Source organism: Scophthalmus maximus, chromosome 13 (assembly GCF_022379125.1).
Source record: "Scophthalmus maximus strain ysfricsl-2021 chromosome 13, ASM2237912v1, whole genome shotgun sequence".
Lineage (NCBI taxonomy): Eukaryota > Metazoa > Chordata > Actinopteri > Pleuronectiformes > Scophthalmidae > Scophthalmus > Scophthalmus maximus.
Genome location: NC_061527.1, coordinates 13,242,757 through 13,256,341, shown reverse-complemented (window position 1 = coordinate 13,256,341; position 13,585 = coordinate 13,242,757). Strand labels below are relative to the sequence as shown.

The window sequence follows — 13,585 nt, the reverse complement described above, 5'->3', positions numbered from 1 at the left end:
AGGGACTTGTGACAACGGATTCGGTTTTTGTATTTTTTTTGTAGCGTTTCATCCATTCAAAGAGCGGAGAGAGAGCCGAGAGAGGAGCTGCAACAGGTCGGGTCTCCAGCCATCCTCCGGCTCCGCGACAAGGCGAGGAGCAGGTTCATCCTAATCTAGCAGCAGTCCACTGACTGATTCAGAGCACACCATCAGTCCTGTCTCCCCTCATCCTCTCCCCCGGGGACCACCTACCGCATGAGCACGGTCCTACCGCACGTGTCCGAGCGCGACGAGCAAACACAGAAAAGGGGGGGAAACTTTGGCATTTTCAACATGTTCCCAAAAAAAACGCCGCGAATGAAACTATACGCGTCACAAAGAAGAAAAGAGAATCCTCCATCCGCCTCGTCTGCAGCGGGATGGTGAGGGAAGCATCTCCCCCCTCGTTCTACCCCACACTGCGAGAGCCGGAGGAGAGAGGACAACGGTGTCTCCTACGATGAGACAGGATCGACACACCTCTTAGTCTCCACACCCCTGTCCACCCTTGTCCAACCTTGTCCAACCCTCTCCAACCCTCTCGAGCCCTCTCCACACTTGTCCAACCCTCTCCAGCCCTGTCCACCCTTGTCCAACCCTCTCCAGCCATGTCCAACCCTCTCCAACCCTCTCCAGCCCTGTCTTCCCTTTTCCACCCTTGTCCAACCCTCTCCAACCCTGTCCACCCTTGTCCAACCCTCTCCAGCCATGTCCAACCCTCTCAAACCCTCTCCAGCCCTGTCCACCCTTGTCCAACCCTCTCCAACCCTGTCCACCCTCTCCAACCCTCTCCAGCCCTGTCTTCCCTTTTCCACCCTTGTCCAACCCTCTCCAGCCCTGTCCACCCTTGTCCAACCCTCTCCAGCCATGTCCAACCCTCTCCAACCCTCTCCAGCCCTGTCCACCCTTGTCCAACCCTCTCCAGCCATGTCCAACCCTCTCCAACCCTCTCCAGCCCTGTCCACCCTTGTCCAACCCTCTCCAACCCTGTCTTCCCTTGTCCACCCTTGTCCAACCCTGTCCACCCTTGTCCAACCCTCTCCACCCCTGTCCAGCCCTGTCCACCCTTGTCCAACCCTCTCCACCCCTGTCCAGCCCTCTCCACCCCTGTCCAGCCCTGTCCACCCTTGTCCAACCCTCTCCAGCCCTGCACGTGCAGTTGGAGCACATTACTGACAGGCAGTGACAGACATTCAACAGAATTCTTATAGTCACATTAATAAACTCTACTGTGGGATGACTACAGTTTTTTGTTGTTGTTGTTGTTGTTGTGACTGGTCATCTCCACGCTGTGGTATTCGATTTGACATGTTGTTCAACCTTGCGCGGTCACGCGTCAAGGCGAGCGCAGTGGATTCTGGTCACGTATGAGATCCTGATGTCGGGGGGGGGGGGGGCAGACACCTGTTGTGAAATGAGCCCAGCAGCAGCAGCAGCAGCACTCAGGAGGACAGCAGCGAGTGTCTTTGGCTAATTACAGGGTTTAAACCTACTATTGCCAGGCATAATAGTGAGGGGGAGTGGTGCTGCTGCTGCGTGCTGGCTGGAAGTGATCACATCTACTCTCATGAGGATGAGATGGGGGTTTTTTTTTCCAATCAAGGACGTGCAGGGTGGGGGGCAGGACCCAACCTGACTATAGAGGAAGCAATGAAGGCATAGTTCTGGTTATGTTGTTATTTTCTTACTGTCAACAAATCTACATTAATTAATTCAAGTATAATCATAATTCAAGTATAATACATACAAACATAGACACACAGTCTGCTTTATCTTTTGCGTCATCCTGAATATGAACTGTAAATGTTTTGTTTAGTCTTTTTAGTCATAAATTACAAGCCCAATCAGACACTTATTGTAAATACATACATGTGTTCCATTGCTTTGCCCTACTCAAAAAATCATGTATGCAAAAATCATGCATACTGTAACCTCTCTGTAAGGTTTCTGAGCAATTCTGATAACAAACAAAAACAACCAAACCAATCCCATAACCTACTAGGAGGAGGTACAGTAACGATCAAGATTCAATGTGTATTTATGTGCCGCTGAAATGCACCATTTACTCCTGTTTGAGAAATGTTTACTGAAGTGTATACAGTTCCCAGATGTTTTAGGAAGTTGTGTCCTGTTATTTTAGAAGATTTACTTCTTCACTCGAAAAGTGTTTGACAACAGCATCATCCTTTAAATGAGGGAACGGAGCACTACAGAAAAAAAGCCACCACAAAAGATATGAAGCATATGAGGTATGATGATACCGCAGGAGACATTAAGCACAATGCTGACACTGATGGGTATTTAGTGACAGTGGTGTGACGGAGGCAAGTGTTCAATGGTGTGTGGCCTCCGACTCATTATGGACATCCAAAATAGAACGCAGAAAAGACAGACAACTGACGTCATCTTGTTAGACACAAAAAAAAATGCTTTAGAAAAATCACATTTTACTTGTTTTTGTTGTTTTGTTCCGGGTGAAACGTCAATTTCTCCACTTAGTCTGTGAAGCAGTAAGCGAGTTATACCATTTCATTGTTTGCTGCCAGTGTGAGAGAGTGCAGCAGCAGTCACAGCTTCCTTGGCTGAGAGTTGAGGGGTGAATTATGGTAATTGTGTGTTAGCCGGATGATTTGAGGTGGACGGATGATGGTTCTTCAATGTAAAAAGGCAGAGAGCGAGAGGTTAGAGTATCTTTGATGATGCTTTGAATCAGCTTTTTTCATCTGTAATTAAAAAAGAATATATTGCAGTGGCTGTGGCTCTGTTGGCTCCCCCCAACTTTTGTATGCATGTGTACATGAATGTGTATGAATGAACTTTTGTATATGAATGAACTTTTGTATGATCTCCTGCAAATTCATTAAATAACATATTATATTTACTGCGAGTACAGAGACAAGTGTCAAGTTCTTGCAAAGGAGAGAATATATTTTCAGATGTTTGAAACACTTTAGGATTCAAAAGAACAAATTGATCATTCAAAGCAAGAGAACCGTGAGAAATCCCAGTCGAGATCGTTCTCAAAGGGGGTGGAAGAACGTCTTTTTAAAAATTTATAGAAACCCATAATATATTTTACTGCAAAAGCTGAAAATCGGGTCAAACCGTAACCAGGCTGTGGGCTGTATACAAACAGCATACTATGAAGACAAATTAAAGAAAAACAAATCAATGACAACAACAGCAAAGTTATATAAGGTAAATACTGCTGAAGAACTGGCATCTAACGGGACATCGTAGACATTGTGTAAATGTTGGGAAATCTCTTGCTGTAAAAGATGTCTAGCTTGAAAAAATCTAGCTGAGTAACCTGCGGTTACTATGGTTTCCCGCTGTCATGACAGCACGGTTGACAGTTCCTGCTCTGCTAATGGGACTTAGTGCCACAGGACTGAGGCGTGAACAAAGATTTCAATTCAAAAATAGAACGAAGGTTCCCCTTTGGGTTGGTATTTGAACCTGGTCATTATCGTCCACTTCCCTGTATAGTTGAGTAAATAAAGTGGCAACTTACCCTTATTCTACTTCTGTGAGAGCTCAAACTATTTTCATATATCAAGCCACATAGATCCAGAAATAAATGACAAGAAACCAATGTTTTCGTAACCTACACCTTTTTCCTCAATGAAACACGAAACGCTAGATTACAGATTTTGATTCAATTTTTGATTTGGATTTGTTAGATAAGTTTGGGGCTAGTTTGTGTGATTTTTGATTTTTTGATTTTTTTGGGGGGGGGGATTTGGTTCAACAAGGATTTGGAGCAGAGAAGTGAGACATCTACACATTAATGAGGAATTGTGCAGCTCGTGTTCTGTCGTCTGGTAAAAATATCACATTCAGAAACATTATGCCAACTTCAGCTTCATCGCATGACATGCCCCAACTCAGCAATAGACACCGGGACCACATATACTCTGCAAAAGAGAAGACATACAATAACAGATTATTGATTATTAACTCTGAACAAAAGAAATGCTTTCACCTGTGTAAGAATAAAGGAATACCCTTTCAAACGGCAGTGCTGAGACAGACGGACAGAGAGACAGAGAGACAGACAGACAGACAGACAGACAGACAGAGAGACGGACAGACAGAGAGACAGACAGACAGACAGACAGACAGACAGAGAGACGGACAGACAGAGAGACAGACAGACAGACAGACAGACAGAGAGACGGACAGACAGACAGACAGACAGACAGACGGACAGAGAGACAGACAAGGAGTCAGTCAGTCTGTCTGTCTGTCTCTCTGTCCGAGTTGGACGTGTCATCACGTTTTCATCAGTGTGGAGAGCGTGCTCGTTGGCAGCCATGGGAGGGGCTTTAACTGTAACGGTATATAAGAGCAGATCAAAAAGACACAGGGAGGCACTATAATCATAACACCTCTACATTGCTGAAGAATTTCCGAAGTTTTGTTTTTTTCTAATCAACCCAGTTTTGCTCTACATTTAATCTAGTTCAGTGGGTTTTAACACAAATAAGTATCCTGGGTGTATTCAATTCTTCACAGTAAAGAGGCTTTGATTGTGCACAAAAATCTTTACTTACTTGTTTTAAACTGAGCACTCGAGGAGATAAAGTCAGCTTGAAAGTTTCTGTGACTCTTGACAGGATAATCAAACATAAAATTGCCTCCTAGCTGTCACTGCCACAACGGTTCCTATAGCAACAAGACATCCCTGGTGAGATGATGCTGTCCAGCTTGAACTGCAAAAGATGTGACGTTACCCACATTTGCTGCAACAAGTAAAAACACACAGAAGTCCAACCTCAAACCAGAGGAGAGATGAGGTTGGTTGAAAGAGTGAACAAGTTGACATTAACTAGGGAGCTGATGTACTGTGGCTTCAGAGAGGCAGCAGCACATCGAACATCAAATTCAACTTCAATTTGAGGATTAATGAACACGGAGCCATAACTCCCTGTCTGTCTGCTCTTTGTTCGGTGAGTGAACACAGTCAAATATTGTGTTAGTTTATAAGAAGCTACTACAGGTTCCCTCTCAATGCAGGTCTCTGAAGAACACTGGTTGATTACATGTTTTACTTCCCCTCCACTGGTTTCGCTGATACCTGTCTAATTTTGCATCTGCACTTTGTAACACCCCCCCCCCCCCCCAACACACACACATGGAAAAATACTATTTAATGGGCTAAAAATAAGTCTGTTTTTGCATATTTCATGCATGTTTCATAGACATGACTGTGGACTGGTGGTGCACAGTAGGATCAACATATGTTTGAACATACTGCTACGACTGTATTGAGACATTGATATAAAAGATATTTATACTAAAAACTGCTGCCCATATTTTGGATATTGTTCTATTATAACACCCACTTAATGCACTGACATGCGTCTGTATGTGTCAAAAGTCACACTTTCATTAATTAGTTTGCACAATGGGTGATGCTCAAACCTTCAAGAACACATTGAACTCGTCTAGTTCCACAACAATAACCGTTGTGCCGGGTCAGTGTGCCGTCGGCCTGAGAACAGATTACACCGTGACACAGAAAAGCTGAGGTCAAACACAGAAGGACAGACAGACGACCAAGCCTGACCCATCGATGGGGCAAGATGAAGGGGCCGGGAGACTGGACTATATTTAGCTTCATTGACATGGTAATGCTTGGAACATGAGAGGACCTGTGTCTGTGTTTGTGTGTGTGTGTGTGTGTGTGTGTGTGTGTCTGTGTGTCTGTGTGTGTTTGCGTGTGTCTCAGTGTGTGTTAGTAACGAGCTGTTGAAAAGATCAACCACCATTTGAATTTCTGGGAAAGTGTTTTTGATCTTAGAAACAGGAATAATTAGAAGTGGGTTCGACAGAATCGATAGTCATCTCTCTGTAATACAGCATGGAAATAGCAGCCCTGATGATTTTGTTCCTGGCCTTGATCAGCGCCTGAAGGAAATATGATGAAACACGTTTACCCTGCAGCACAATTACTCTGCCTCTCTCTCCTTCCTGTATTTCTCCAGCTGTCTTACCCTCTCTCTCTCTCGCTCTATCGCTACCCAACCCAGATTTCTGCCTTCCACTGTTGTCCTCCTCCTACTTGTTTCCTAGCAACTGAACTGACGTGGCCCCTATTCTCAGCCCCGAGAAATCTGTATAGCTGTAACCCCAGATTTCATAGAATAACCTACATAAATCCTCGTTCCCCATGGGGAGCTGAGTTATGGCGGTTGTCTTAACGATTCTGTCCACAAGCATGTTCCTAACCTGGTTTCTGCCATATTGAGTTGAGAATGGTCAAAGCAACAGTGTGGCAGTGATCAAAACAGATATTAATGATCCAAATGCAACACAACCATTTCGGATCTGTAACTTAATGTTTGTCCTGTCTAGAGAAAAGTTGGGAATGATTTTTAAGTGATTATCTTTTGTTCAATTTACACTTGGATCAAAGCTTGTTAAGTGACACACCAGGAGATGCCTCACACCATTCATGAAAGTCATAATTAAACAGTTAATGGAGCAATCAACTGTGCAAAGATAACTAAATGTTATAGCAGGTATGTCACTGAAAGAGCTTCCACCATTGAGCAAGTGGATGTCTAATATCTAATAATATGCAAAAAACTAGCTTCATATTAAACACTTTTTCACGTGTACTCACATTACTGTCACATGATGCTATTATCCTCAAATCTGCCTCATCCTGCAAAACCATCTCATCCAGTCAAGATGTGAGGAATAAGATTGCTGGGAGACTATCTCCACCTAGTGACGAATAGAGGTACTGCATTATTTAATGGGACAGACAATTCCATTTCCTGTTTAGATATTTTTCAGAAACTCTAGTATTATGACAATAGAGCAATATTTCATTTAAATGAGACAAATAGTTAGTAGAATTAGTTAGTAGAAAAAACAAATAAAAATTGCATTGATATTGACACTTATATAATCACCTAAGCATACTTTTAGGTTTAATTCCCTTTAGAAGAGTTTTTCAAGGCTGCCACCTCAGACAAGCCTTTTCAGTTATATCAACTCTTGTTAAGGCCCAGGAAGTTGCTTGAGAGGAATTGGAGCACCCTTCTGGTTTGCAGAAAGAAAAACGAAAATGTAATTTGCCTGTACATTGAAAGTAACAGATGTAGGGGTTGGGAGAATTCTATTACACAACTGGGTAATAGAGACATTTAAACATTTCACAGAAAATATAAAGGGAAAAAACAAAGCGAGAGGGAAAAAAGCATTCAATCCATACGATGGAAATCCATCATAACCGGAATCAGGTGGTGCTAACGGTAAAAAAAAGCAATGAATAAGGAATTTGCAGCAACTGCTTAGTGCTGCAGTCATTTACTTTTAAAATTAAACCATACATTAGTCCATACATCTTCCTGGCTACAAATTAGACTGAATCAAACTGGCAGCCCAGCAGATCAATAATGTCGGCAGGCAGCTGTAAATTTGCCAGAGGTGTGTAAGGGCTGGCTTGTCATAAGCAGATTGCTTGTAGGCTGGTCGGCTGGCAAGGTACCCTTGAGGCCTGCATGGGAAAGACTGTGTAGTGCACAGTATACATGAATAGAGCAGGCAAAGGAAAGAAAATAGAAAATGCGAGAGACAGGCATTTGGGATCTAAATAAGCCCCTCACTTAAGAACAATAAAATCCTTTAACAAACCCCTAAAGGTTATGTGTTAAATGATTTTGTGTTTGTGACTTTAATCAGATCACTCAGATTGTCCCAGCGGCTGCAGATCGGCTACGCTTGATTTTCACACCACAGCACGGTATTTCCCCTCGCATAATTATCCGATGGCTTCAAACGCGACAGCTGCTCTGGTAAGGAAAACACACCGTGCAGACAAGCTCGACTGAAGCAGCAGTGAATCATAAAGAGTGTGGATTGTGAATGCCCTCTGGTGGGCTAAACAGGGCAAATTTAACACACACAGGAGCAGATCGAACTTTGGCGCGAGATGATAAAGACAGAAGAATGATTCATCAGCTCTCTGTGTGTTTGCAGTCTCGGCCGCCGCTTTTCCTTATCTGTGTTTCAACATGCAAGAGGGGTTTCAGTGTGGGGAGGAGTGAGCCAAATTACACTAACACACAGCTTCAAAACGTGTTGTCATTGCACCTCTGAATAAATAATACTGAATTCCAATCCTCTGGTCTGTGGATCCCTGGATTACGATGCCTCTTTCAAAATAATTAGCCATTCTTTCCAAATGACATCACAACCACAGACAAATGATTTCCTCACAGGCTAAAATCTATCAATTTTTTCTATGAATGCACGCATGAGGCTGTTTGTGCAGTGAGCAGTTCTCAGATGCTCCACTAGAGGTCGCTAACATGGCGCTGAAATCTCAGTTCGCTGCTATGCTGGATATTGATGAGGACTCACTCTGCTTACCCAGCAACCTTCTCCCCATTTGTCAGAGCCACAACTTCCTGCAGAAAAACATAAGTCACAGAGCTGCAACAACTGGACTCCCTCTGGTTTTGGGGGGGATACAGATGTGATGAATATCTCTCTCTCTCTCTCTCTCTCTCACACACACACACACACACACACACACACACACACAAGGCATGTCTTTGGCTTGTTCCCCTCGTTTCCCCTGCATATTAGCCTCAAACTGTGGCTTACGTGTGGATGTCGATGCAAACCGCATATACTTCAACCCAGCCCATCACTGAATTGTGATCACAGTTAAGGGGCCCAAAATAGACAATGTCGATATAGCCGCGGCTCCATGCAAAGCCTGATTGCCTCAAAAAGCATCGGTGACTGAAAGAAATGATGTTGCACTACAAAGGTATGATTTGCTCCAGCCACCTAAACAGCACTGAGCTCTGAGAACACAGCAGAATTATCTTTGATATTTAAATCTGAAGCTTTGAATAAAGGGATGGGGAGAGATTTCAAGGTCTATAGCATGGCGCACCTTCATTGTCCTCAGCCAATTAGGACTTTAATATTTCCAAAGAAGCAAATGACAGCTATAATTTCAGTATGTTTGGAGAACTGGTATTATGTTTCAGTTCATATATTCAGATCATATCCTGCCTTATCAGAATTATTTATAATGATTCTATCAAAGAAACAATTGATTTGACTGATTGTTTTTATATGGAAATAATCATTTGATTGGTTCTCTCATTTACAACTAAACATTTTACAATGTGACAACCAACAGAGACATTCGAAACCCAAATCCCTCCTCCCTCGTGTTAGCTGTAGAAGCCTGTCCCTTTAAGGGGTGGGGGCCGGGTTAAATGTGTGTAGAGAAACATCATTGTAGTGTATTGTGTTTTTTATTTGCTTGCAAGCACATACACATATAGAACAGGTCATAATGCTTCCTGTGCTAAATGGTTTTATATTACAGGGAGATATCATATCATGTCCCAGCAGAACCTGTACAGCAAATAAACTGCTCAGAAGAGATCTGAAAATTAATCTCTTCTTCAAATAAGCCTTTTTGTGAGACAGAGTGCATCTAAATTCTGTTATTATCATTTGTTCAGCGACTCAAAACAATGCACTGAAGGTGTTTTATTCTAAGACAAAGGCTGAAAGAAGATGCACTCCTTAATCTTCTGTGCTGCTTTGGCAGCTTTCCGGGTTTATTTTCCAGAAGCACAGACAACACAACTAGACTTTTTAGCAAATACATCCTTTGAGAATGAAATCAAATCAATTGGAAATTTCCATCCGGCACGGAGCCTGGAGCGTGATTATAGCATGTGAGTAATTCCCAATATAATATTCTTTATTTATTAAACAGTTAATAAAAAGCTGGTTTACACAATGGCCTACAAACCATGTGCATTTACACTGTGTGTGTGCATGTTTGTGTGTGTGCGTCTGTGTGTGTGTGCGTAAGCACATCTGAATGGGAATATGCAATAGTAAATGAGAGAGCATGCTGTCGTCATGTGTTGTTGCTTGGGAGGACCAGAAGCCGTATTTCAGTTCCCTCAGGGGACGTACTGTAGCTGGTGTCAGTGAAACAGGGCACGAGCCCAGAGATGCATGGTAGTAACACTTAATGCTCTATCACTGAGAGAACGGGGAAGAGGGGAATGAGGACACCCAGGTGATCTTCTGTGGGTGAGGCGATGTAGGCCATCTGATGGTGTTGCGCACTGAACCAACATCACAAATTGTATCGGCCCCACTTTGGTTTTGATCCAGACTAAAATATCTCAACAACCACGGGACGATTGTCATGAAATTTACTAGAAATTCATGGTGCCCAGACGCCGAACCCTGCTGACTTTGGTGGGTGCCTGGCTTTTCCTGCGGTGCCACCATGAGGTTGGAATTTGAGGTTCTGAGTGAAATGTGTTGAAAAGTATTTGATAGAATGCAATGCAATTTGCTACATTCATGTTCTCCTAAGGATGAATTCTAATAACTTTGGTTACCTCTTCATTACCAGCATGTAGCAACTTCAGCTTTCAGCTGTACAGACTTGTTTTGGGGGATTTTTATTTTTGTCTTCGTACTGACAATAGAGACTGACAGGAACATTGGGCGAGAGATAACACGTAACAAAGGTCTCAAGCTCGAATGGAACCAGACATGCTGCGATTACTCAGTTCATGTCCCTTCGACCATTTCAAAAGTAACATCTTACCCTTGCAGTGTCTTTCATCATCAAAACTGTGCAAGAGCAACTATGCTCTAATAAGAGCAAGAAGATATTATGTAAAGAAGGGCTTTATGCAAACCATTCTTTCACAAATAAGAGGGCAACATGGGGGCATGTAGACATACATTGTTCGTACCGCTTCACTCTGTCGCCTTTGTTGCACTCCAATACTCTTTCCAAACCCTTCACTGTCTTCATTTTACACCCCAGAGCTACATTTAGTCATGACGGACACCATCATCGACTGACACATCCCAGAAACTCAGGGCCCCCCTCCATCTCTGTGATGGTCAACAACAGTGTCAGTTTGCGACATTTTTCCATCCAAACACAGGGAGACAGACACACAAAGGGAGACAGAGTGAGAAATGGAGGGTGAGTGAGTGAATGAGTGCAACAATACATCAGTTTATCAGTTAATGAGGAGCTCTCCACCACGAGTGCCTCAAAACCAAATACATGCACGTCATAAAACAAATTTGCCAGCTTGAAATAAATGAAAAACATGGTCAAAGAGTGTGTGAGTGAACAAACACTTCTGCAATTTTCCCCTGGAAGCACATTCGCTCTCAATAGAGGCTGCCTTCGCCACTCGGCATATTGTTTGACAGACACACGGTTTTGTGGTGTGGAAAATGTCTTTTCAGCGTGTCGTCATTAATAATTCACTCATGACAAACGGCTCTGACATTTACACTGCACTTGGTGTTGGTCTAGAACTTATGGGAAGACAATAATGAAGGAGACGGAAACCGATATAGGTAGCGAAAGATTCCCTCTCAGCTGTATCCTGATGAAATTAGAAAGGGTCAGGTTTGATAAAGTGTCAAACCGTAAGTAGTAAAACACTGATGGCCGAAGCGGTGATGACCTTTATAGAAATTGTGCATTTAACTGAATTTAAGTCACTCACAGAAGATCTTCTCAATGAGGGAGAATAAAACACACCTGAATGAGAGATAATATTAATCCAGGAGTGCAGTCGAGCCCCTAAAGCACATTTAGTAAAATCTGTAAGAATGGGCAAAAGGGTTGGCTGACATTTAGATTACCATGTGGTCCAATTATGTCTCTTCTTGAAGCATCCATCACACACTCGCTTGGTTTTGGAGAGGCGAATGAGAATAAGATTATGTGAATAAGATGCTGGCAGACTGATTAAGAGGCAGACTTTGTAAACCCCTCTGTCTTCCCTCCTGAATTTCTGTCTGACTCACGGCTCAACAGGTTGAGAACAATCGGACGTGTAAGGTCCTCTGAGGCCAGCGGAGTGCAATCGCTCATTCAAGGCTGATGGTTTGTGAGGAGACAAACACTGAAAGAAGGAGACAGATTGAAACCAGGGGTGGTGTCACTGTTTCCCTGACTACACTATTACTTTTCCACCTCGTAGTGTGACTTCACAGAACTTGTTTTTTTTCAAATACATAAACAGACATAAAAGCTAAAAATTGGAACAATGCAATTGTGCAGGTATTTTCTCTTTGAAAATTATAATAGCTCAGTCAGAGAAAGAGAACTTCATCTCATATAGCTTTTCTACAAAGTTCCCATCTGTACTTAAACATATTGTCTTCGTGAAGAAATAAAGTAAAGAGAAAACAAGTTGTTTGGTTATGGCTTTGCTGAACTCAGAATGCTTCACGCAGACTCCAACAAAAACAGAAACTGTGAACCAGAAATCAAAGAATCTCCTTGCTGTTTGTACTGGTGGATAAATGAGGTCTGTGTTTGGTGTGAATCAAAGAATCAAAACTCTGACTGAGGCAATTTTTAAAGCTGCTGCTGTGATCAGAAGAAATGAGGATCACACATTGTCTGTCCAAGTCTGTAAACACCCCTGCCAAGAGTAGAAACAAGCCAAGGAACTATGACAACAAACAGACGGTATATCAGTTTGTGATAAACGAGAAATTCCTGCGAGTGTTGGTGCACAGTGATCAGTCTGAGGACAAAAGTACGAATGTCATATTTTTTTAGTAAAAACCTGACTGCAGCTCCAATGTGAAGATAACAGAGTAGTTCCATTGTTAACTGTTAGAAAGCAGTGGTTTTGCTCTGCATTGATAATGACCTAATTGGAAAAGATCCATACTGAAAATGATTTAATAATGGACTTGTAGGTGGTTCCAACTCACATCAAGACCTCAGACTGAAGACAAGTTAGCAAACCACAAAGTGTGAAGAGGAGGCAACTTCGCTAATGGCAAAGTGGTTGTAGAATATGGTCATGCATAAATTAAGGGCTTTATATTGACAAAAAATTAGCCAATATGCTCCTCAAAGGCATGTTAATAAGCAGCTTCTTAGTACTTCTTCACAATCAGAAGATTAGTGGAGATACTGAGGTTTCAAGAGACACCGAATACTGTACGTCAGGCAGGATTTTGTGAAATGTGTTTAAAACTATACAAAAAACATTTTAAAAGAAACATTTCAAAATGATTCTTTTGATATAAGCGTTGAAACCCCCCCGCTGCTAATCCATTATAAGGCTTGCATGGCTGAGTTGCTGGACTTTAAAGAAATCAAACTGAATGAGAAACAATCTGTGCAAATACCATTCTGTTTGCAGGACACGGCCAATCAACTTGGCCTAAGTGACTAGAGACACCAATGGGAATTGTAGTTTCTGTTATAATGAACTACAAATTAAAGAGTGTCCACAGAGAAGCAGTCGGACACTCCAACAACAATATAAAGTGTATACAGCAGAATAAAAAAAAACAATAGAGATAAAGGCTACAGTATTTAAACAACAGACATCATAAAACATGAAGCAGAGTCTATTGTTAGTAAGAATTCAATAATGGTTGCAGTGTACCCAAGTTGTGACCCAGATGAGCTCTGATCACCCCCTCTATGTAAATTAATGTGCTCTGCCCCGGAACCAAAGGGAGGAACTACGATGTGAGCCATTATTAAAGT

At 42.5% G+C, this 13,585-nt stretch overlaps 1 protein-coding gene across 2 annotated transcripts in view; it reads right to left on the bottom strand.

Annotated features, from left to right (window-relative positions):
* Positions 1-13,585, bottom strand: part of LOC118317735 (voltage-dependent R-type calcium channel subunit alpha-1E) — a 74,684-nt gene that overhangs the window by 49,477 nt on the left and 11,622 nt on the right. The window lies entirely within an intron of this gene.